This window comes from Hordeum vulgare, chromosome 6H, assembly GCF_904849725.1.
Source record: "Hordeum vulgare subsp. vulgare chromosome 6H, MorexV3_pseudomolecules_assembly, whole genome shotgun sequence".
NCBI classification, from domain to species: Eukaryota; Viridiplantae; Streptophyta; class Magnoliopsida; order Poales; family Poaceae; genus Hordeum; species Hordeum vulgare.
The window spans coordinates 392,194,853-392,220,697 of NC_058523.1; positions in this window are offsets into that span (position 1 = coordinate 392,194,853).

A 25,845-nucleotide genomic window follows, 5' to 3' on the forward strand; every position below is an offset into this window, starting at 1 on the left:
ACCGGCCCCTTTCTCGTGAATGACAGTGAATAAACACATGTCGAGGATAACACGCCTAACATGGAAGATACCAATAGCCCCCTGTCACCACATGAGCGGTTCGGGAAATGAAAAACAGATTATTTCTTGAAGGTTTAGAGAATGGCACATGCAAATTTACTTGGAACGGCAGGTAGATACCGCAAATAGGAAGGTATGGTGGACTCTCATGGAAAAACTCTTGGGTTTATGGAAGTGGATGCACAAGCAGTATTGCGCTTAGTACAAGTGAAGGCTAGCAAAATACTGGGAAGCGACCAACTAGAGAGCGACAATAGTCATCAAGATGCAATGAGTTTGACTAACATTGAGTGCAAGAATGAGCAGTATATAAATCACCATGAACATGAACATCATAGAGGCTATGTTGATTTTGTTTCAAGTACATGCATGAACATGCGCCAAGTCAAGCCACTTGAATCATTCAAAGGAGAATACCATCCTATCATACTACATCATAGTCATCTCAAAATCTATGTTGGCATTCAAGACAAACCATTATAAGCTCCTAGCTAATTAAGCATGGCATCAGAAACTATGATCTCTAAGTTGTCATTGCAAACATGGTTCTCTCTCAACAAAGCTGAATTTGGGACGACAAGCTAGTCATATTTACAAAAACAAAATAGATAGAGTTCATACCAGCTTTTCCAATCTCAGTCACTTCATCATATATCATCATTATTTCCTTTCACTTGCACGATCGAACGATCTGAACAATAATAAGAGTGCTCGTGCATTGGACTAAGCTGAATCTGCAGGCAAACACAAAGGAGAATACAAAGTAATATGCCTCTTTAACAAATGAACAGGTATGCATGCGAGAGCCACTAAACATTGTAACCATGGTCTTCTACCTCGACTCAAAGAAAAGAAAACTATTTACACAGGAAAGCTCCAAACAAGCAAAAAAAGAAAGGAAAATATTTTTGGGTTTTCTCAAAAGGACACAAAACAAGAAAACAAGAAAACGGAAATAAACTAGCATGGATAATACAGTGGCAAAGTGTAAACACCGACTAACAAAGTGAAAGCATAAGCAAGAATGTAATGTCGGTGAGAACACATACTCCCCCGAGCTTAGGCTTTTGGCCTAACTTGGTCTACTCCCAAGGAGGGAAATGACCAGCTCCGGGATACTCCGGAGCGGACTATGGATGCCACTACTGTGTGAGCTCCTCCGGCTCCCACTGATAAACTGGCGTCTGGTACTCGATTGGCGGCTCGGGCACAGGCACGTGTGGTTGGGCCAAGCCCCAATATGCATAGATGTCCGAGGGCATAATAGTGTACCTACTTGCATGAAGATTGAACAAAGAAGGTGCAGGCAAAGTAATAGTCTCATGAGTACCCTGACTAAATACCAGGTTATAAATCATCCGTCTACTAGCATCTCTATCCAGAAAATCATGGCGAACCATGCTGTCATAATCCAGATATTTATCAGGAAGATGCATTTCTTCTTCCTCGTGAAGTCTAATAGGTATCTCAAATGGTCTAGCAAGACGACTAGCATAGATACCTCCAGAGACGACACCTTTGGAGCGGTTTGTGTTCAACCGCTGAGCTACTATAGCACCTAGGCTATAAGTCTTATTGTTATAAAGGCCTTCGCTTAAAACCGCAAGGTCTGGAGAGCTAAGTGATCCAGCCTCCCCACGGCCAATCAAACATTTTCCCAGAAATAATGAGAAGTACCGAAGCACAGGAAAATGTATGCTAGCAATTCTAGCGCGAGACACTCCTCTCTCCTCTCCAACAGCAATAGTATCTATGAAAGCCTCCAAGTCCCGTGGACGAGGATCATGAATATCCCCAACATAAGGTAATTTGCACACATTGCAAAAATCCTGTAGTGTCATGTGTTGGGGGATATCGTATAACATGAACTCAACCATAGGAGGATTCTTCCTCGGATAAAAGTTGAAGCTTTGAACGAAAATATTGGTGAGGAGGAGGTATTGTGGGCACTTATCTTCAATGAACGTGGTAAGACCTCGTTCTCCACCAAGTAATAAAAGTCTTCATAAAGCCCAGCGGCGCGCAAAAATTCATCACTTGGACACTCGCACGCTCGAACTTCTATGACTCGAGGAACCACGTACTTGGGGTGATTCTTCTCATCCTCCTTGGGGTTACGACTTGAAGAGCCTCTCAAGAACCTCCTCATCTTTTCCATTTTCTAACTCTAAAAAATTCTGAAATTTTTTAGAGACTTTGAAAGAAAATTAAGTAAGGATTAACCCAACTCGTAGCAACTACTCCTACTACTGCCTAGAGACCGTATCACGCGCTAAAACTACTTGGGACCAGCTAAAATCAACATTTCAAGCTCAAGAACAAGGTCACCAAGGTAGCAAGAATACGCGAAGGATAAAGCACTAGAGTAGAAACTAATTGGACCAATGGAGGAGTCACTTACCAAGGAGTAATTTCCCCCAAAATGGTTTGGAGAATGGTGCTTTGAGCAAGGAGATCGAAAATCACAGCCAAATGAGCAAGAACACGGGTTTGAGATGCGAAACGATATTTTCTGGAGGTAGAAGAAGAGGATGAGAGCTGGAATGAGTGGAGGGTGTCCCTGTGGGCCCCACAAGCTTGGTAGCCGCGGCTACAGGGCTTGTGGCCCACTGGTGTGGCCCCCCAAGCCAGCTCTCAGTCCCAGTATTTTTCAAAAAAATCCAGAAAAAATATATTTGATTTTCAGGACCATCGGAGAACTTTTATTTTCGGGGTACTTTTCTGTGGGACGCAAAAACAGAAAACAGGAAAAACTAAACTAAATCTATCATTTTTCTTCTAAGCAACAGAAAGTGAATGCTTAAAACAGAGGTATGTGACTCCTTGATTCATCCATTTCATGGTCATCGGAAGAAATCCGTCAATGGGATTGATCAAATCCCCTCGACAAAACCTTTTCAAATCGCAAAAGGAAACGGAGAATTGTCGAATAGCCACTAAGTCACCTCAATGGGGACATGAATCTCCCCAACAAGCAAATCATGCTTCATCTTAACACGAGGAATAGGGCATTCAAAGCTCCCAATAAGAATCGATGAAGTTTTTTCGATAGCATTGATGCAATGTACTTGATATCGTTTCTACGAAAAGTGCACTATATGCTCATTACCGTTGACATGGAAGGTGACATTGCCTTTGCTGCAATATATAACAGCCCTTACGGTGTTTAAGAATGGTCTTCCAAGAATGATCACCATGGCATCATCCTCAGGAATATCCAGGATAACGAAGTCCGTCAAGATAGTAATTTAGCCACCACAACAGGCACATCCTCGCAAATGCCGACAGGGAAAGCAGTTGATTTGTCGGCCATTTGCACAGAAATTTCAGTGGGTGTCAACTTATCCAGTTCAAGTCTATGATAAAGAGAGAGAGGCATAACACTAACACCGGCTCCAAGGTCACATAAGGCAGTTCTTACGTAGTTTCCTTTAATGGAGCAAGGTATAGTGGGCACTCCGGGATCACCAAGTTTCTTAGGAGTTCCACCTTTGAAAGTGTAATTGGCAAGCATGGTGGAGATCTCAAGTTCTAGTATCTTCCGTTTATTGGTCACGATATCTTTCATGTACTTGGCATTTGGAAATTTTTTTAGCATATCAATTAACTGCATCTGCAGAAAGACGGGTCTCAACATCTCAATAAAGCACTCAAAATCCTCATCATCTTTTTTCTTGGATGGCTTAGGAGGAAAGGGCATAGGTCTCTGAACCCATGGCTCCCTTTCTTTACCATGCTTCCTAGCAGTGAAGTCATTCTTATCGTATCTCTTAGGTTATGGGTTATCAGGATTAACCGTAAGTTCAATCTCCACATCCTTGTCATTGCTAGGTTGAGCATTATTATGAACATCATTGTCCATATTGTCACCAGGTTCATGTTCATCACCACATTGTGTTTCTGTATTAGATGCAGAAATATCATTTGGTTCTTCAGGTGTGACAATATTTGGTGAACTGGCATGTAGGTTTCTATCAGCCTTCTTCGTCTTCTTAGGATGACTGGGTGTATCAGCATTAATTCCTTGAGAATCTTGATGAATTCTCTTAGGACGGCCTTCAGGATACAAAGGTTCCTGAGTCATTTTGCCTCCTCTAGTAATGACTCTGACAGAGTTGTCATTTAATTCACTGAGCAAGTCATTCTGAGCTTTAAGTACTTGTTCTACCTGAGTAGTAATCATAGAGGCATGTTTACTCAGAAGCTTCAGATCATTGACATTTCTGTCTACACAAGCACTTAAATGACTAAGCATACGAGTACTTTGTTCCAATTGTCTACTAACATAATCATTGAAACTCTGTTGTTTGGAAACAAAGTTGTCAAATTCATCAAAGCATAGGCTAGCAGGTTTGTCAAAAGGAATATCACTCTCATTTAATCTACGCAAAGAATTCGCCTCTACTACTTGTATCGGGTTATCGAGACCATGGATCTCTTCGATGGGTGGTAGATTTTTGACTTCTTCAGATCTAATGCCTTTCTCTTACATAGATTTCTTGGCTTCTTGCATATCTTCGGGGCTGAGGAATAGAATACCTCTTTTCTTAGGAGTTGGCTTAGGAGGTGGTTCGGGGATAGTCCAAGCATTATCGTTGACCAAGATGTTATTCAGTAGGATGTCAGCTTGTTCTATAGTTCGTTCCCTAAAAACATAACCGGCACAACTATGTAGGTGGTCTCTAGAAGCATCGGTAAGTCCGTTATAGAAGATATCAAGTATCTCGTTCTTCTTAAGAGGGTGATGAGGCAAAGCATTTTGTAGCTGGATGAGCCTCCCCAAAGCTTGTGGGAGACTGTCTTCTTTGAGTTGAGCAAAGTTGTATATTTCCTGCAAGGCAGCTTGCTTCTTATGGGCAGGGAAATATTTCTCACAGAAGTAATAGACCATATCCTAGGGACTGCTCACACATCGAGGAGCAAGAGAAGTGAACCACGCTTTAGCGTCATCCTTTAGAGAGAAAGGAAACAACTTAAGGATATAGTAGTAGCGGATCTTCTCCTCACTAGTGAAAAGGGTGGCTATATCATGTAGTTTGGTAAGATGGGCTACGACTGTCTCAGACTCATAACCGTGGAAAGGATCAGATTCGACTAGAGAGATTATCTCACGGTCGACAGAGAATTCATGATCCTCATCGGTGATGAAGATAGGTGAAGTGGCAAACTTCGGTCGTATTTCATCCTAGCTTTCAGAGATTTTTCCTTCCACTTGAGAAGTAATTTCTCAGCGTCATAGGCATCCTTACACACAAGAAAATCCTCAGCTATCTCTCCCTCCATAACATAACCCTCAGGTATATCAGGCAATTCATATCTAGGAGAGCTAGATCTAGCAGGAGCAAAAGCAGGTTCTATCTCAATAGTATCGGCAATTACAGAAGCATCACGAGCATTGGAAGTAACTCTAGCAAAATGAGCATCAAGGAATACCCCTAGTGGCATATCAGGAAAAGTAGTATCTCTAGCAGTATCAAGCATAGCATCATCAGCAAAATAGCATCTCTAGCAGTATCACGCATGGCATCAAGCATAGTAGCATCATAAGCATCATCAATAGCAGTAGCATCTCTAGCATCATCTAGCACAGGCGACATATCAATATTTCTAGCAGGAGGTGGCGTCGCAAACTTACTCATAATTGTAGGTGAATCAAGTGCAGAGCTAGATGGCAGTTCCTTATCTCCCCTCGTAGTTGAGGGCAAGACTTTGGTTCTTGGATCTTTCAGATTCTTCATAGTGATTAGCAGATATATATCCCAAGTGACTCAGAGAATATAGCTATCCTCCCCGGCAACGGCGCCAGAAAAGAGCTCCTAGCAGTCCCCGACAACGGCGCTAGAAAAGAGCTGCTAGCAGTCCCCGGCAACGGTGCGAGAAAAGAGTTGCTTCCAGTTGCTCAACAATTAGCAATTGTCTTGCAATGGCCCACCAGCATGTGGGATCATGGCAGTTTTCGAGGGTAGAGTATTCAACCCAAATTTGTTGGTTCAACACGATGAGAGTGAAAGGATATTCTCCAGTATTAGCAGTTGAGTTGTCGGCTCAACCACACCTGAAAGATTAGTATCTGCAAGCAGGATAAAAGCAGCAAAGGTAGTATGATAGCAACGGTGCTAGGAAAGAATCTGTTGACGGCAGATTATTCCTAACTGAAGTATCAGTGGCGCCAGAAAAGTATTGTAGCAGGTAGTAGCAGTGTAACGAGTAACAGCAGTGGCAAGGAACAGCAATAGTGACAGCAGTAGCAAGTAGCAACAGTAGCAAGTAACAGCTACAGCAAGTAACATTAGCAGCAATAGTAGTGGCAACAGCAGCAGGACAAAGCAAGTAACAGTGGCAGCAAGTAATAGTAGCAGCAGCAGTAGTGGCAGCAGCAGCAGGACAAAGCAAGTAACAGTGGCAGTGGGACAAACTCGTAGGCAATGGATCGGTGATTTGTTGGATGACATTCATCATGCAACAGTTATAACACGGAGAGATATGTGGCTAGCTCCCGTTCGTCAATGTGATGTAGGCATGCATTCCGTGTGTAGTCATACGTGCTTAGGGAAAATAACTTGCATGACATCTATTGTCCATCCCTCCCATGGCAGAGGGGTCCAAATGGATACTACGGGATAATAGGTTCTCCTTTTAATAAAGAACCGGACCAACGCATTAGCACTTGGTGAACACATTAACTCCTCAAACTATGGTCATCACCGGGAGTGGTTCCGGTTATTGTCACTCCGGGGTTGCCGGATCATAACACATAGTAGGTAACTACAACTTGCAAGTTCGGATCTAAAACACACATATATTGGTGACAACATAATAATTTCAGATCTGAATTCATTGCACTCGGGCCCTAGTGACAAGCATTAAGCATGGCGAAGTAGTAGCAACATCAATCTTAGAACATAGTGGATACTAGGGATCAATCCCCGTCAAAACTAACTCGATTACATGATAGATCTCATCCTACTCATCACCGCCCAGTGAGCCTACGAATAGATTACTCACGAACGATGAAGAGCTTCATGGAATTGGAGAGGGAAGAAGGTTGATGATGACGATGGCGACGATCTCCTTGATCCGGAGCCCAAAACGGACTCCAGATCTGCCCTCCATGGCAAGAACGGGATGTGGCGGCGCCTCTGGATCATGAAACGCTATGAACTCTTCTCTCTTGATTTTTTTTCCGGGATGAAAGGGAATAAATAGCGCTGGAATTGGGGGCGGCAGAGCCACGTGGGCCCCACAAGCCTGGTAGCCGCGGCGAGGGTGGAGGCCATGGCTACAAGGCTTGTGGCACACTGGCCCGTTGATACGTCTCAAATGTATCTATAATTTTTGATGGTTTCACGCTGTTATCTTGTCATCTTTGGATGTTTTATGTGCCTTTCATATCTTTTTAGGACTAACTTATTAATTCAGTGCCAAGTGTCAGTTCGTGTTTTTTCTGTGTTTTTGGCTCTTTTCGATGTGATTTTGGAACGGAGTCCAAACGGAATAAAATCCCCGAAATGATTTTTTTTTCAAACGGAAGAAAATCAGGGGCCTATGGGCCAAGCCAGGAGGACTACAGGGAGCCCACAAGCCCCGACTCCGCCACCAGGGGGGAGGCGGCGGTGGGCAGGCTTGTGGCCTCCCTGGCGCCCCCGTGACCTAGATCTTGCGCCTATATATTCCCTAAAAATCAGAAAAAAATAAGGGGAGCCTCGAAAATACTTTTCCGCCGCCGCAAGCTTCTGTTTCCACGAGATCTCATCTGGAGACCCTTCCCGGTGCCCTGCCGGAGGGGACATTGGAGTTGGAGGGCTTCTTCATCATCATCATCCCCCTCCAGTGACTCGTGAGTAGTTCACTTCAGACCTACGGGTCCGTAGTTAGTAGCTAGATGGCTTCTTCTCTCTCTTGGATCTTCAATACAAAGTTCTCCATTGTAACATCCAAAATTATAAATTTCAGAATGTTAATATAATTATTAGGTTCATGGTTTGTTTGTTGAGTGATTGAAACTTGAGTGAAATTTAAAACTTTTTAAAACTTTTGAATGACAAGGAATAAAATGACTTTTCCATTTTCTTTAGAATTCAAATTCATCCATTTAAAATCAATGAGAGAAGATAACATGAATTCTTCAACTATAAAGAATTTGAATGAAATGTGGCATTTGATTTTTTTTCCTTTGGTTTTTGATTTGAATTTTATTTTTGGCACAATATTTCAACAATAATTTTTTTGTGACAATATACTTGTCGAGCAAGAAAGAGAGGAGGTAACATGACACCCCCCAAAAAAATAAAAGTCAGAAGAAAAATAGTGCCAAAAATTGTAAAGACAAAATTTGGATTTTATTGAATTTTAAAAAAATAAATTTTATAAATTTTTTATTTTGTGGAAAATAAAATGTTCATGTTGTAGGAAATTTTTTTCTGAAAATTTTGATATATAATATGCCAATATAAAATATTCTCTTAATTTCATTTATATTTTTTTCGCTGTTTATTTTCAAAAATAAAAAAACACACTATTCACCAGGAAACACTATTCATGCGGGGAAGAAAAATGGGCTGTCCGGACTTGCTTGTGGGCTGGCCGAAATTTACTTGACCCATGGGCATTTGGTCCCTCCTTTTCTCCTCTTTACGTATATGTTTAGTCCCACATTTCCTAGCTATTGACCTTTAGACCTTCTTTCCATCTATAAATATAGACCCATAGGATCATCCAAAAAATCATCTATTTCGGGTTAAATCAATCTTTTGGTTTGACTAGGTTTATTAAATAAAAATATTCTCTTCTCTTCGGCGGGATTTCTCGAAGTCGTCTCGTGTTTGGAATTATCTCTTCTGTGCATTCTAAAGGTATTTCTCTTCGTATTTTTTTTCTTTTATACTCCTGTAGTTTAAAATTTCTAGACTAGTATTCCTACACTAGTATACGATAGAGTAATTAGATTTATCAATTAGTCTCTGCATTTACACATTAGTCCTAGAATTCTTCTAGACATAGCATTTTTCTTCCATAAAACAACTTGGGCCTGATCTTTCAAATAGCCATAACTTTTTACTCGTTTATCCGAATTAGATAAAACCAACGCCTAGAGTTTCGTCTTGATCCCACCTATCCGATGAACCTATCATATCAGCTTTTTGAAGTTTTCAAATTTCGAAATTTGGTCACACTCATATTCAACCTTCTTTTGATCATATCTTTTTATCCGTAGCTCAGTTTTTGATGAATCCAATTGTGTCGGATTCGTATCAAAGTAATCTTCCCGTTTGTATTATTAGTTTTAACTTTTCAACTTAAAATTTTGATCAAATCAGATTTATCTATTACTGCCCAAAAGTGTTCACATCAGTCTAAGTTGATTCAATGTTATATTGAAGTATTTGTATCTTTTGATCTGCTATTTCAAATCTAGTAATTATTTTTTCTACATGTTCATGTTGATCTCCTATATCTAGTAGAATCATTAGTTTCGACCTTTGAACCTTAGAAATTTGAGCGATTCAAATTTGTATTCGAACATTCATTTGATCTTACCTTGCAAACAGTAGCACCTTTTCCATTCATTTTCTGTTGCACCTAAACACTTGTGTTATGTACTTTCTACTCATAACAACCATGATCCAATTGAAATACTTTTGACCTTTATGGAATTCAAATTCTATTCATACTTCAATTCACTATAACTTGCGTTGTAGTGGTCCATTTCAAGAAATTCTTTCTACAAATAAATTCTCATGTCTTATACTATTTGTCAAATAACATTCATGTTGTTCTCTTAATAGTTTTATCATCTCCCATAGTGTATGCAAGTCGAGCTTATATAGTGATAGTTGATCATCCTTTGACTCTTTAGAGTTGACCCCTTTCACCGTTCCTTTTACAACACCATAGGGCCCTATCTTTTCTTATTAAACCTTAGTATGTTGTTATTTTGCACAAAGAAATGTTTTGTTCTTATGTTCTTTTCGTTCTTCCTCTTGGCATGAATGTTTATTGAATGTTATTCGTTTATGATAGATTGCTCGGAGTGTGGCGAGTAGAACTATCAGGATTATGAGAGCGACTATCTTCATCAAGTAATACCAGGCAAGTTCACACTGATCATATTTTTACCTATGGTTTTATTGCATTAGTTTCAACCTTCTTCACCCATTGCATGCAAGTAGGTACTTGGAAACTTTGGTTATTGAGTAGTATGTTATGATAGGCACCCCTAAACCCTTGTTACTTTGGCCGGGACGTTATTTTGCTATGCTCGTAGTAGACGGGGTTTGGTTGAGTGTTTATCATGAGTGTTGTGAGGAACTTAATAATCAAGATCTGATGACTCAAAGACTTGCAAGACCTCAGAACGAAATATACCTCCGGGTGAAGGATGGTTTAGATGGGCTCCCTGGAGAAACCAGTGGACGACCCGGGATGCATGGAGAAGCGCCATGACATCTTGCGTAAAGCTTCACCCTGGTATGAAGAGACGGATGGATACTTCAAGACCCAAGGCTTACCTGCATAGCCACAAGTCATTATGGGCTCTGGCTTGGTTGGACAACGTGGCGACTCTGGACAGGCGGTGCTAGCAGATGTAGAAGAACGGTAGGATTAGATGGGCACCGACAAGGGATCAGAGGGACCCGTTGAAAGACCATGTTTTGATCATCCGGTCTTCAAACACCCTGAAGTGCGAGGACATACTCGGAGGCGATCAAATCTTGTGGGGAATGTGTGCAAAACTCTACAGAGTACTCAAACCTAATCGATTAGCCGTGTCCATGGTCATGGACAACTTGAGCCAAAGGAACTGAAACTATCAGGAATTATCAACACCATTGTATATAGTTGATGTGGGTAATAATGATAACGTGGGTATGAGAACTGGTTGGAGGAACCATCTCATTAACTACAAAAACGTAGTAATATTTTGCTTTTAGCCCCTCTCTTGTTGTAGGAGAAAACTTTGCTTTCCGCTAAAAGTTACAGCCCCACCTGCCATAAATGCATATAGTATAGATGATATTTTTACCCCTCTCTTTTGTGACTTGCCGGCATATTCAATATGCTGACCTACATGGCTGCAACATCTTATGTTGCAGATATTTTTTTCGATGCGTAAGAGTACAATTCAGGGTTACGGTCTACACTCAATCTGCCGTTGGTGTTTATTGGGACTCCACTCCCTTCGACAGTTTCTGCTGAGATTTTGAGGTATATATCAGTTTTACGTTATTTACATGTGATTGCAGTTTGATATATACATTGATGTACTACGTGTGCCAGCATACTGATCGAGGGATGGCACAGATACACAGAGGCTTGAGTCGTTTTGAGTCGGTCGCAACAGATATGGTATCAGAGCACATGTTGACTGTAGGACGTGACCCTAGAAACTGGAAATCCCTAAGGAAAGGATCTCTCAAAAAAATTATTTTCAAGAACATCCTTTACTTCTCATCCCTTCTGATTTCATCGAATGTTCTCTCTCGCCTCAGATAGTTAGACAATACATTTTCCCCTTTGAACACATGAAGGATCAACTGAGTCCCACTTCAAAGTAAAGAGGATTTCACCATGCATTTGAAGAATTGAAGCTGCAGCAATTGAAGACTCTAAAGACCCGAAGAATTCGAAGACCCTGAAGCGTTCGAATAATTGTATGACCATTAGAAGTCCAAACCCGTGTTATATACCCACGTTAGATATGATGATTTGTGAGTCGTCATTGGTGTGTGTTTTCCGACGGCCACAAATAAAATCTATTCTCAAAAATATTGTTTGTGCTGTGTGTACCTCCCTCTCTCTCTTACCCATCTTATCCCCAAAACCTCAACCCTACCAGAAGGAGTATGAAGCTGGACTTGTAATCTCTCGACCAATGACCCAGTTGGAGGCTGATATGTGGATTCAGAACATGGAGAACCACTTCAGGAGAAATTTGATTTCACAGAATTATGAACTGGCACACGCTCTTCAGTACTTTACACAAAGTGTTGCTATCTGATGGAAAATGCATCATGCCATACAAGGATTTAGTGGAGCAGAAACCTGGGAAGAATTCAAGAAGACTATGTTAAGATCCCGTCTTATTCAAAAGTGCTATGAAAACCCAATGAAGAAGCCTTGTGCATGCAAGATATGTGGAGAAATAGGACACCCGAGGAAGAACACAAGGATGGATGCACTCATTGTGAAGAGAATCACCCAGCGGAGGAATGCCCAACTAGTTAGGTGACTTGTTTCTTGTGTGAAGGAACCACCCACTACCCAGCTCAGTGTCACATACACCCCAAGGTACAACAAGTTGTCAAGCAACAAGAAGAAGCAATGAAGGAAACGCTCAAGAAGAAGATTTTAGAAGAACTGGCCAGAATGAAGGAGTCCGGAAAGATGAGAAAGTACACCAGCCAGAGTCAAATCCCTACACATAAAGACCTGAGTCATATCAGATGTTTCAAGTGTAAGGAATTGGACCACTACAACAATATGTTCCCAAGAAGGAAGCGGGAAAACCAAGGAGTAATAGCAAAACACCAAGAACCCCTGAGACTTGTCGGACCTCATTTCTTTTCCTTGCAAGGAAACATGACATTATGCTAGTAATTATCCACACGGGACGAAAGCTAAAGATGGAGAAGTTAAGTTTTGACAATGGCAATAAGTGTAACATGAAGCTCTCTTGTTATCATGAGTTTATGGAGTTAAATTTTGTAACGGAAGTCTCTGAGATTGTAATAACTTCATGGATCAATAAAATTTGTTGTGTCATGATTTCCTATGTTGAAACTGTATGCGTTGTTTCACTCCGAACAAACATCTCTGAACATTTATGAGGATATGAGAAAATATGGTCTATGCAGGCATGAGTATATTTCATTTTAAGTGTGGTAGTAATCAGTAAACCCACAGGACCCAATGAGTAGGAATGTACCATGCATACCAAGAAGCCAAACCCACTGAATACAGTCGAAGGAAATGTTGGATCATATCAAACTATGGGGGTGACAACAAAAGAATAGTGTACCTTGGAATTGGAAATTTGAGGAGAGATTTAATATGAGGAACAAACACTTTTGTTGGTACACAAACCAATGGAAGGGAAAATGAGTTCAAGGAATACAACCGGTACCAAGGATGCATCTCAAGATTTCATGAAGGTTGCCCCAAGAGCATGAAGGAATAAGCTATGATGCACCAGCAAACGTTTTCTTAGGAGCATGCGTAACACCGAGAGTTGTGAAGATACGATAGATGTTTTGTTCAGCCTGCAGAACCAATGAATTCGTACGAACTTCGTTCGTGTACAAAAGAAATTCTACAATGCTTGTGAGGACGCCCAAGTGTTAGAATACGAGATTCGCTAAGCCTTATACAAGGTAATGATTTGGGTGCGGAATGGATTGATCACCATGACGACTTACTCTTATCATTCTCTTGCTATTCGGAATGGTAAATCTGAGAGACTTACCCATAGAGAGAGAAGACATTCTTGAAGCCTTTGTTAAGCCTTAAAATGTATGATGAAAGCCCATGTACATGGCAATAGTTGTCACACGTAGGAAATTTTATGGTGAGGATGAAGCCAAGACCCTTCTCTCTGCAGGATAACCACAAATGGTAGACCACCATGAGAACTATAGATAGGTTATTTAGAATGGTCACGAGACTCGTCAGTTAAGAAGACCGAGTGACGGAAGAAGATTATATCAACAGAATAACCCTTGATTTTGATGGAAACATTATGAATATAATGGAAGAGCTTCACCAAAGTAGTTACCATGAAGAATGTGAGGAGTCACATGCCAAGATCCCAGAGGATTGTTAATAATCTGAGGGACCGGTAACTCTCATTTTAAGTGTGGTAGCACCCCAATTTGGAGGACATTGGATTTGTTAGAAGACCTCCAAAACCTAAAACTTTTCTTTCTAGCCTCTTCGAATCTTGAGGACGAGATTCATTTTAAGTGTGGTAGTTTGTAACATCCCAAAATTATAAATTTTGGAATGTTAATATAATTATTAGGTTCATAGTTTGTTTGTTGAGTGATTGAAACTTGAGTGAAATTTAAAACTTCTTAAAACTTTTGAATGAGAGGGAATAAAATGACTTTCCCATTTTTCTTTTGAATTCAAATTCATCTATTTAAAATCAGTGAGAGAAGATAACATGACTTCTTCAACTATAAAGTATTTGAATGAAATGTGGCATTTCATTTTTTTCTTTGGTTTTTGATTTGAATTTTATTGTTGGCACAATATTTCAACCATAATTTTTTTGTGACAATATACTTGCCAAGCAAGAAAGAGAGGAGGTAACATGACACCCCCCAAAAAAATAAAAGTCAGAAGAAAAATAGTGCCAAAAACTGTAAAGACAAAATTTGGATTTTATTGAATTTTTAAAAAATAAATTTTTATATTTTTTTTATTTTGTGAAAAATAAAATGTTCATGTTGTAGGAAAATGAAAATTTTGATATATAATATGCCTATATAAAATATTCTCCTGATTTCGTTTATATTTTTTTTCACTCTTTATTTTCAAAAATAAAAAAAGGCACTATTCACTAGGAAACATTGTTCATGCGGGGAAGAAAAATGGGCTGTCCGGAATTGCCTGTGGGCTGGCCGAAATTTACTGGGCCCATGGGCATTTGGTCCCTCCTTTTCTCCTCTTTACGTATATGTTTAGTCCCACATTGCCTAGCTATTGACCTTTAGACCTTCTTTCCACCTATAAATATAGACCCATAGGATCATCCAAAAAATCATCTATTTCGGGTTAAATCAATCTTTTGGTTTCACTAGGTTTATTAAATAAAAATATTCTCTTATCTTCGGCGGGATTTCTCGAAGTCGTCTCGTGTTTGGAATTATCTCTTCTCTGTATTCTAAAGGTATTTCTCTTCGTATTTTTTTCTTTTATACTCGCGTAGTTTAAAATTTCTAGACTAGTATTCCTACACTAGTATGCGATAGAGTAATTAGATTTATCAATTAGTCTTTGTATTTACACATTAGTCCTAGAATTCTTCTAGACATAGCATTTTTCTTCCATAAAACAGCTTGGGCCTGATTTTTCAAATAGCCATAACTTTTTACTCGTTTATCCGAATTAGATGAAACCAACGCCTAGAGTTTCGTCTTGATCCCACCTACCGATGAACCTATCATATCAGCTTTTTGAAGTTTTCAAATTTTGAAATTTGTTCACACTCATATTCAAACTTCTTTTGATCATATCTTTTTATCCGTAGCTCCGTTTTAGATGAATACAATTGTGTCGGATTCGTATCAAAGTAATCTTCCCGTTTGTATCATTAGTCTTAACTTTTCAACTTAAAATTTTGATCAAATCAGATTTATCTATTAGTGCCCAAAAGTGTTCACATCGTTCTAAGTTGATTCAATGTTATATTGAAGTATTTGTATCTTTTGATCCGCTATTTCAAATCTAGTAATTCTTTTTTCTACATGTTCATGTTGATCTCCTATATCCAGTAGCATCATTAGTTTCAACATTTGAACCTTACAAATTTGAGCGATTCAAATTTGTATTCGAACATTCATTTGATCTTACCTTGCAAACAGTAGCACCTTTTCCATTGATTTTCTTTTGCCCCTAAACACTTGTGTTATGTACTTTCTATTCATAACAACCATGATCCAATTCAAATACTTTTGACCTTTAGGGAATTCAAATTCCATTCATACTTCAATTCGCTATAACTTACGTTCTAGTGCTCCATTTCAAGAAATTCTTTCTACAAATAAATTCTTATGTCTTATACTATTTGTCAAATAACATTCATGTTGTTTTCTCAATATTTTTGATCATCTCCCATAGTGTATGCAAGTCGAGCTTATATAGCGATAGTTGATCATCCTTTGACTCTTTAGAGTTGACCCCTTTCACCGTTCCTTTTACAACACCATAGGGCCCTATCTTTTCTTATTAAACCTTAGTATGTTGTTATTTTGCACAAAGACATGCTTTGTTCTTATGTTTTTTTGGTTCTTCCTCTTGGCATGAATGTTAATTGAATGCTATTCGTTTACATTAGATTGCTTGGAGTGTGGCGAGTAGAATTATCAGGATTATGAGAGCGACTATCTTCATCAAGTAATACCAGGCAAGTTCACACTTATCATATTTTTACCTATGGTTTTATTGCATTAGTTTCAACCTTCTTCACCCATTGCATGCAAGTATATACTTGAAAACTTTGGTTATTGATTATTATGTTATGATAAGCACCCCTAAACCCTTGTTACTTTGGCCGGGACGTTATTTTGCTATGCTCCTAGTAGACGGGGTTTGGTTGAGTGTTTATCATGAGTGTTGTGAGAAACTTAATAATCAAGACCTGATGACTCAAAGACTTGCAAGACCTCAGAACGAAATATACCTCTAGGTGAAGGATGGTTTAGATGGGCTCCCTGGAGAAACCAGTGGACGAGCCGGGATGCATGGAGAAGTGCCATGACATCTTGCGGAAAGCTTCACACAGGCACGAAGAGATGGATGGATACTTCAAGACCCAAGGCTTACCTGCGCATCCACAAGTCATTATGAGCTCTGGCTTGGTTGGACAACGTGGAGACTCTGGACAGGCGGTGCTAGCAGATGTAGAAGAACGGTAGGATTGGATGGGCACCGACAGGGGATCAGAGGGACCCGTTGAAAGACCATGTTTTGATCATCCGGTCTTCAAACACCCTGAAGTGCGAGGACATACTCGGAGGTGATCAAATCTTGGGGGGAATGTATGCAAAACTCTGTAGAGTACTCAAACCTAATCGATTAGCCGTGTCCACGGTCATGGACAACTTGAGCCAAAGGAACTGAAACTATCAGGAATTCTCAACACCATTGTATATAGTTGATGTGGATAATAATGATAACTTGGGTATGAGAACTGGTTGCCGGAACCATCTCATTAATATTTTGCTTTTAGCCCCTCTCTTGTTGTAGGAGAAAACTTTGCTTTCCCCTAAAACTTACAGCCCCACCTGCCATAAATGCATATAGTATAGATGATATTTTTACCCCTCTCTTTTGTGACTTGTCGACATATTCAATATGCTGAACTACACGGTTGCAACGTCTTATGTTGCAGATATTTTTTTCGACGAGTAAGAGTACGATTCAGGGTTACGGTCTACACTCAACCTGCCGTAGGTGTTTTTTGGGACTCCACTCCTTTCGACAGTTTCTGCTGAGATTTTGAGGTATATATCAGTTTTACGTTATTTACATGTGATTGCACTTTGATATATACATTGATGTACTGTGTGTGCCAGCATACTGATCTAGGGATGGCACAGATACATGGAGGCTTGACTCGTTTTGAGTCGGGTCGCTACATCCATGATCTTCATGGAGATCTATCTGATGTAATCTTCTTTGGCAGTGTGTTTGCCGAGATCCGATGAATTGTGGATTTGTGATCATATTATATATGATATATATTTGAGTCTTTTCTGATTTCTTATATGCATGATTTGATATCCTTGTAAGTCTCTCCGAGTCTTGGGTTTTGTTTGGCCAACTAGATCTATGATTCTTGCAATGGGATAAGTGCTTGGTTTTGGGTTCTTACCATGTGGTGACCCTTCCAAGTGACAGTAGGGGCAGCAAGGCACACATTGAGTAGTTGCCATCAAGGGTAACAAGGTGGGCTCTGTCGTTGATATGAGATTGTCCATCTACATCATGTCATCTTGCTTAAGGCGTTACTCTGTTCTTTTGGACTTAATACACTAGATGCATGCTGGATAGCGGTCGACGTGTGGAGTAATAGTAGTAGATGCAGAAAGTATCGGTCTACTTGTTTTGGACGTGATGCCTATAGATATAATCATTGCCATAGAAGACGTCACGACTTTGCGCGGTTCTATCAATTGCTCGACAGTAATTTGTTCACCCACCGTCTACTTGCTTTCATGAGAGAAGCCACTAGTAAACACTACGGCCCGAGGGTCTATTCACATCTATCGTTTACACCTCCGCTTTTACTTTGCTTTGTTACTTTGTTGCTTTCAGTTCTCACTTTGCGAACAATCTATAAGGGATTTACAACCCCTTCATAGCGTTGGGAGCGGGTTCTTTGTGTTTGTGGAGGCACTTGTGATACTCCTTCACTGGATCGATACCTTGGTTCTCAAAACTGAGGGAAATACTTACCACCTCTGCGCTACATCACCATTTCTGCTTCGAGGGAACACCAACGCAAGGCTCCAAGGCCACGGGGAAATCCTTTGCATATTTGCCTACGAAGTCCCTAAAGGCGTAGCCGTAGCAGAAGGATTCCTGGTGCAGATGCTGAGGAGAATCAAGACAAGAACAGTCTCCCATCAGCACGTGTTTCTGGCGCCGTTGGAAGGTCTTTTGTTGAAGTAGCAGAAGTATTTCTGGCGCCGTTGCTGGGGAAGGAGAGATCTATCCAAGTAGGTCTCACAAACTTATCTCCTGCATTTACTTTTTTGCCAGTTGCCTCTCGTTTTCCTCTCCCCCACTTCATATTTTCCGTTCTCTTTTGCCTTTCTCCTTTGCCTTTTTCGTTTGCCTTTTTTCGTTCGCCCTTTTCTCTCGTTTGCCTTTCTGTTACTTGTGTGCTATGTGCCTTCAATATGCTTGCATCTTCGCTTGCTGAAAATCTAGTGATATGGATCCTCATCCACTTGCTAATATCTTTAAGAGACCCACTTATGTGGAATGAATTGCTAGTGAGTTGAGTGCACTTGACTATCTTTATGGAGTTTTGCTTGAGTTGCGTGAATCTGAAAATCGTGATGAAGAAACTTATGAAGTGATTCACGAGGGCTCCTTGGATGAAAAACATGATTGTAATGGTTTCACTATTAATTCTATTAGTGACAATCATGCTAAAAATATGCAAAACCCTAAGCTTAGAGATGCTAGTTTTCCTATGACCACTACTTATTGCAATAATCATGATTGGAGTGATGATCTTTCTGATGATCTTGAAAATTTGTTTAAACCTCATGATGCATATGATATATTCAGTAATATTGAAAGTGGGTTTGGAGAAGCCATGACTTTAGTTGATGACAATCCCACTATTTTTGAAGAGCGTCAACTTTGCATGCATGTGGATCATGAAAAGAATATTCTTTGTGATAGTTACATTGTTGAATTCGAATATGATCCCACATATAATTGCTATGAGAGAGGAAATATTGTGGTAGAAACTTTCATGTTACCAAGTTACCTCTCGTTATGTGGAGATTGCTATTGTCTCTTTCTTTTTCCTTGCATATGGCAACTATTGGTTGTCTTGACAATCTGTTTTCCTATAAAATGCCTATGCATAGGAAGTATGTTAGACTTAGATGTGATTTTTCACATGCTTTATGATGCTCTCGTTTGCTTCAACTCTTGTCTTTGTGTGAGCATCATGAATGCCTAGCTAAGGGCATTAAACAAAAGCGCTTGTTGGGAGGCAACCCAACGAATCTATCCTTTCTCTTTCTGTTTTGTGTTTTCCACACTTTCATAATTCTGTTATGATTGTGTTTTTTGTGTTTCTTTTTGTGTTTGTGCCAAGCAAAACCGTTATGATTAGTCTTGGGGATGATCGTTTGGTCATGCTGGAAAACACAGAAACTTTCTGCTCACGAAAAGAATTTTCATTTTTTCTGTAAGAGCTTTTGAGTTGATTCTTTTTGCTGCTGATTTCTACGCAAATGCTTCACACTGTCGTAATGTTTCAGAATTTTTGAAGTACCATAAGTATACAAAATATACAGATTGCTACAGACTGGTCTGTTGTTAACAGATTATGTTTTTGTTGTGTTGGTTGCTTATTTTGATGAAACTATGGATAGTATCGGGGGGTATTAGCCATAGAAGATTGAAAATACAGTAACCCAACATCAGCACAAGTAGAATTTAAGTTTGCTACAGTACCTAAGGAAGTGGTGGTTTGGTTTCTCATACTAATGTTATCATGAGTTTCTATTTAAGTTTCGTGTTGTGAAGTTTTCAAGTTTTGGGTGAAGTTCTTATAGACAAAGAGATAAAGAGTGGCAAGAGCTCAAGCTTGGGGATGCCCAAGGCACCCCAAGAGATTCAAGGATGTCGTAAAAGCCTAAGCTTGGGGATGCCCCGGGAAGGCATCCCCTCTCTCGTCTTCAATCCATCGATAACGTTACTTGGGGCTATATTTTTATTCACCACATGTTATGTATTTTTGCTTGGAGCGTCTTGTATCGTAGGAGTCTTTTATTTTTGTTGTGTCACAATAATCCTTGTTGCACACCTAGAGAGAGAGATATGCACTCACCGTGATTTTGTCGAGCTTCACTTATATCTTTTGGTAGACAATTCAGCTCACATGTGCTTCACTTATATCTTTTGAGCTAGATACTTTTGCTCTATGTGCTTCACTTATATCTTTTAGAGCACAGCGGTGCGTGGCTTGGTAGTTGATCTATGCTTTGAAAGTAGTCTCAAAAGGGGTAGTTATCCAAAGGGATACGAAAACTTCCACCTTCATGTGCATTGAATAGTTAGAGAAGTTTGATTCATCTCAATTAGTTTTGAGTTGTGGTTATGGTAATATTGAAGTTATGCTAGTAAGGCGTTGTGGATCTAGAAATACTTGTGTTGAAGTTAGTGATTCCCGTAGCATGCACGTATGGTGAACCGCTATGTGATGAAATCTGAGCATGATTAGTCTATTGATTGTCATCCTTTGTGTGGCGGTCGGGATCGCGTGATGGTTTATACCTACCAACCCTTCCCCTAGGAGTATGTGTTGAATGCTTTGTTTCAATTACTAATAAAACTTTTGCAACATGTATATGAGTTCTTCATGACTAATGTTGAGTCCATGGTTTAGATGCACTTTCACCTTCCACCATCACTATGTTCTTAGTGACGTGCAACTTTCGCCGGTGCACAACACCCACCATTAGCCTCCCTCAAAACAGCCACCATACCTACCTACTATGGCTTTTTCAAAGTCATTCCGAGATATATTGCCATGGAACTACCACCATGACATGTGCTGTCACGTCTACATTGCCATTGCATGATCGTAAGACAGCTAGCATAATGTTTCCATTAATGTCTATGCCATGCTAGATCATTGCCATGGTACACTACCAAAGGCATTCCATATAGAGTCATAGTTGCTCTAAGTATTGAGTTCAAAGTGTGATGATCATCATTAATGGAGCATTGTCCCATGTGAGGAAATAAAAGAGGCCAAAGAAGCCCACCATAAAAAAGAGGCCAAAGAGCCCACCAAAAAAAGAGAGAAAAAGAGAGAAGGGACAATGCTACCACTTTTTCCACACTTGTGCATATTAAGCACCATGATCATCATGATTGAGAGTCTCTCGTTTTGTCACCACCATATAGCTAGTGGGAAATTTTCATTATATAACTTGTCTTGTATATTCCAATGATAGGCTTCCTTAAAATTGCCTTAGGTCTTCGTGAGCAAGCAAGTTGGATGCACACCCACTAGTTTTCTTCAAGAGCTTTCACATACTCTTAGCTCTAGTGCATCATTTGTATGGCAATCCCTACTCATCACATTGATATCTATTGATGAGCATCTCCACAACTCATTGATATGCCTAGTTAATGTGACTATCTTCTCTTTTTTTTGTCTTGCAACCTCCACCACACTCCACACCATCTATAGTGCTATAACCATGGCTCACACTCATGTATTGCGTGAGAGTTGAAAAGGTTTGAGAAAGTAAAGGTGTGAAACAATTACTTGGCCAATACCGGGGTTGTGCATTATTTAAATTCATTGTGCAATGATGATAGAGCATAGCCAGACTATATGCTTTGTTAGGGATAACTTTTTTTGGGCCTTGTTATTTTGAAAGTTCAAGATTACCTTGCTAGTTTGCTTGAATTATTATTGTTTCCACGTCAATAGCAAACTATTGTTTTGAATCTAATGGATCTGAACATTCACGTCACATAAGAGGAATTACAAAGGACATCTATTCTAGGTAGCATGAAAGCATCAAAAATTCATTCTTTATCACTTCCCTACTCAAGGACGAGCAGGAGTTAAGCTTAGGGATGCTTGATACGTCTCAAACGTATCTATAATTTTTGATGGTTTCACGCTGTTATCTTGTCATCTTTGGATGTTTTATGTACCTTTTATGTCTTTTTTGGGACTAACTTATTAATTCAGTGCCAAGTGCCAGTTCCTATTTTTTGTGTGTTTTTGGCTCTTTTCAGATCTGATTTTGGAACAGAGTCCAAACGGAATAAAATCCCCGAAATGATTTTTTCCCGAACGGAAGAAGATCAGGGGGCCTGTGGGCTAAGCCATGAGGGCTACAGGGAGCCCACAAGCCCCCACTCCGTCACCAGGGGGAGGCGGTGGTGGGCAGGCTTGTGGCCTCCCTGGCTCCCCCGTGACCTAGATCTTGCACCTATATATTCCCTAAAAATCAAAAAAAATAGGTGAGCCTCGAAAATACTTTTCCGCTGCCGCAAGCTTCCGTTTCCGCGAGATCTCATCTGGAGATCCTTCCCGGTGCCCTGCCGGAGGGGACTTTGGAGTTGGAGGGCTTCTTCATCATCATCATCGCCCCTCCAATGACTCGTGAGTAGTTCACTTCAGACCTACGGGTCCGTAGTTAGTAGCTAAATGGCTTCTTCTCTCTCTTGGATCTTGAATACAAAGTTCTCCATGATCTTCATGGAGATCTATCCGACGGAATCTTCTTTGGTGGTGTGTTTGTCGAGATCCGATGAATTGTGGATATGTGATCAGATTATCTATGATATATATTTGAGTCTTTGCTGATTTCTTATATGCATGATTTGATATCCTTGTAAGTCTCTCCGAGTCTTGGGTTTTGTTCGGCCAACTAGATCTATGATTCTTGCAATGGGAGAAGTGCTTGGTTTTGGGTTCTTACCATGTGGTGAACTTTCCCAGTGATAGTAGGGGCAGCAAGGCACACATTGAGTAGTTGCCATCAAGGGTAACAAGGTGGGCTCTGTCGTTGATATGAGATTGTCCATCTACATCATGTCATCTTGCTTAAGGCGTTACTCTGTTCTTTTGGACTTAATACACTAGATGCATGCTAGATAGCAGTCGACGTGTGGAGTAATAGTAGTAGATGTAGAAAGTATCGGTCAACTTGTTTTGGACGTGATGCCTATAGATATAATAATTGCCATAGATGATGTCACGACTTTGCGCGGTTCTATCAATTGCTCGACAGTAATTTGTTCACCCACTGTCTACTTGCTTTCATAAGAGAAGCCACTAGTAAACACTATGCCCCCGGGTCTATTCAATCTATCGTTTACACCTCCGCTTTTACTTTGCTTTGTTACTTTGTTGCTTTTAGTTCTCACTTTTCGAACAATCTATAAGGAATTGACAACGCCTTTACAGCGTTGGGAGCAGGTTCTTTGTGTTTGTGCAGGCACTTGTGATACTCCTTCACTGGATCGATACCTTGGTTCTCAAAACTGAGGGAAATACATACCACCGCTGCGCTACATCACCCTTTTCGCTTCGAGGGAACACCAACGCAAGGCTCCAAGGCCACGGGGAAATCATTTGCATATTTGCCTACGAAGTCCCTAAACGTGTAGCCGTAGGAGAAGGATTCCTGGTGCAGTTGCTGAGGAGAATCAAGACAAGAACAGTCTCCCGTCAGCACATGTTTCTGGCGCCATTGGAAGGTCCTTTGTTGTAGTAGCACCCGTCCCCTCCGGTGGATCTTTGTGTAGGTATTTTTCATATTTTCCAGAAATATTCTACGTAAATTTTCAGGACGTTCCGAGAACTTTCATTTCTGCACAAAAACGACACCATGGCAATTCTGGTGAAAACAGCGTCAATCCGGGTTAGTTCCATTCAAATCATGCAAATTAGAGTCCAAAACAAGGGCAAAAGATTTTGGAAAAGTATATACGATGGAGACGTATCAGAAATCAACGAAGAAATTGATTCTCAGGGCCCTACAACAATTTTACGCAGCGTCTGAAATCAACATTCTTATATGGTGGGTCACGCCACCACCCAACTTGAAATTCCTCAAGTTGAATTTCTTCAAAGCTGAATTTCTTCAAAAGTTGATTTCCTTCAAAACAGTTGTTCTTCAAACTTGTTTTTCTTCAAAACTGAAATTCATCATCATGACGCTTTGTCACAAAATCCTCAAGTTAATCAAAATCTTCAAAAACACTTGATGATTTTCGTTTAGCTAGATAGACTATGATTTCAAAGTCCTCAACAGCATTCACTTATAACTATTTCTTCAATTTGATATTTCATCTAAGTAAATGTGATCGGACCCTACTTTCCCTCTATGCTACTCTCACCCAGTCTATTCAATTCTTCATATGTGTTCTACTTGAAACATTGTTCAAAATCCTCGCTGCGTCCTTGCGAGCTGATGATTTTGTAACAAAATCCTCAAATCTTCAAAAATATTTTTTTGTTTGTTACACAGTAACTGAACCCCACTTTCCCCGTTCGGATAACCACGATCTCCACCGCAACGGTCGTGGGCTACACGTGTCTTGCGGAGATGTAGAGACAGGGGCCATTTGGTCCGATACTTTCGCGCCAACAGTTACCACCTGCCTATAAATATGTCCCCATCTCCCTTCGGTAAAATCTTCTTCGTCCCATCACCGTCGTGCTACAGCAAATCTCAAAAGCCCTAGCGCCAACGCTAGAAGTCTCGATGCCGGCGAGTAAAATCTTGACTGCCTCGACCTCTCCATCGCCGAAACCACGCCAGAACCGGACCATCTTCGTCCACCGCCGCCGTAGCTGTCCTCTGTTGCCGAGTTAGGGCGCAGTGGAATCGCACCAAAGAGCATCTACTGCTACTTCCTTCTCTATTCTTCGTGCGTGCTATCTAGGTTAAATAAAAACCCTATTTTTACAGCTCTTTTGATCTACTATTTTACCTTACATGTGTGAAATCTGTTTTTCCTCAAGTATCCATCAGTCTCTTTTCCTCAAACACTGCTTATTCCTCAACTATTGATGAATTTCACTAAGCATCTAAAATCTTCACGAGATTCCAAAATTGTGCAAATTTTTCGAATCTGTACAACTCTGGAACCCAAGAACTGTGTGCTTAGACGAATTCCTCATCCACTGGTCAAATTCCTCAACTTTAATTTTTTTTTTCATTTCATCAAATATGAGAACGCATATGACCTCTCCAAATTCCTCGCAACTATACTTTTTTCACAGGTACAAACATGTCAGCTGATGAATCTCTAGGTTCTCATCAACTTAACTCATTTGCAGCATTTCTTGAAGAAAATCTGCAAGTTTCATCAGAATCCTCAAGAGTTCAATTTCCTGAGAAAAAGCCTCAGATGAAGAAAATGGAAGATGAAAGGAAGCAAAAGGGTGGCAAGAAGCTCAAGCAGAACACTGTCGTTGATATCCCTGAGGATATATACTTGGAATATTGCATGCCTGACGAACAAGAGACTATGCCCAAGAGGAAGATAAGGCTTCAAAAGATAGAACGCCGGTGGGCTAAGGAGTGGAAAGAATACAGATTCGTCACTCCCAAGTATGCGAAGAAATTCGCTCAGAAGCCTCCTGGCAAACGGCTTCCTCTTGAGGATTATCAGGATGCACACCCCTCAAGTCTCAAGACAATTGATGACTATCCTGAAGAAAAGTCAAAACATTTGTCAAAGCTTCAGAAGCAAGCAGAAGCCACTGTGAAGAAATTCAATGAAGAATCTGCTGCTGCTGCAACTGCCGCCACCTCCTCTGCAGCTGAAACT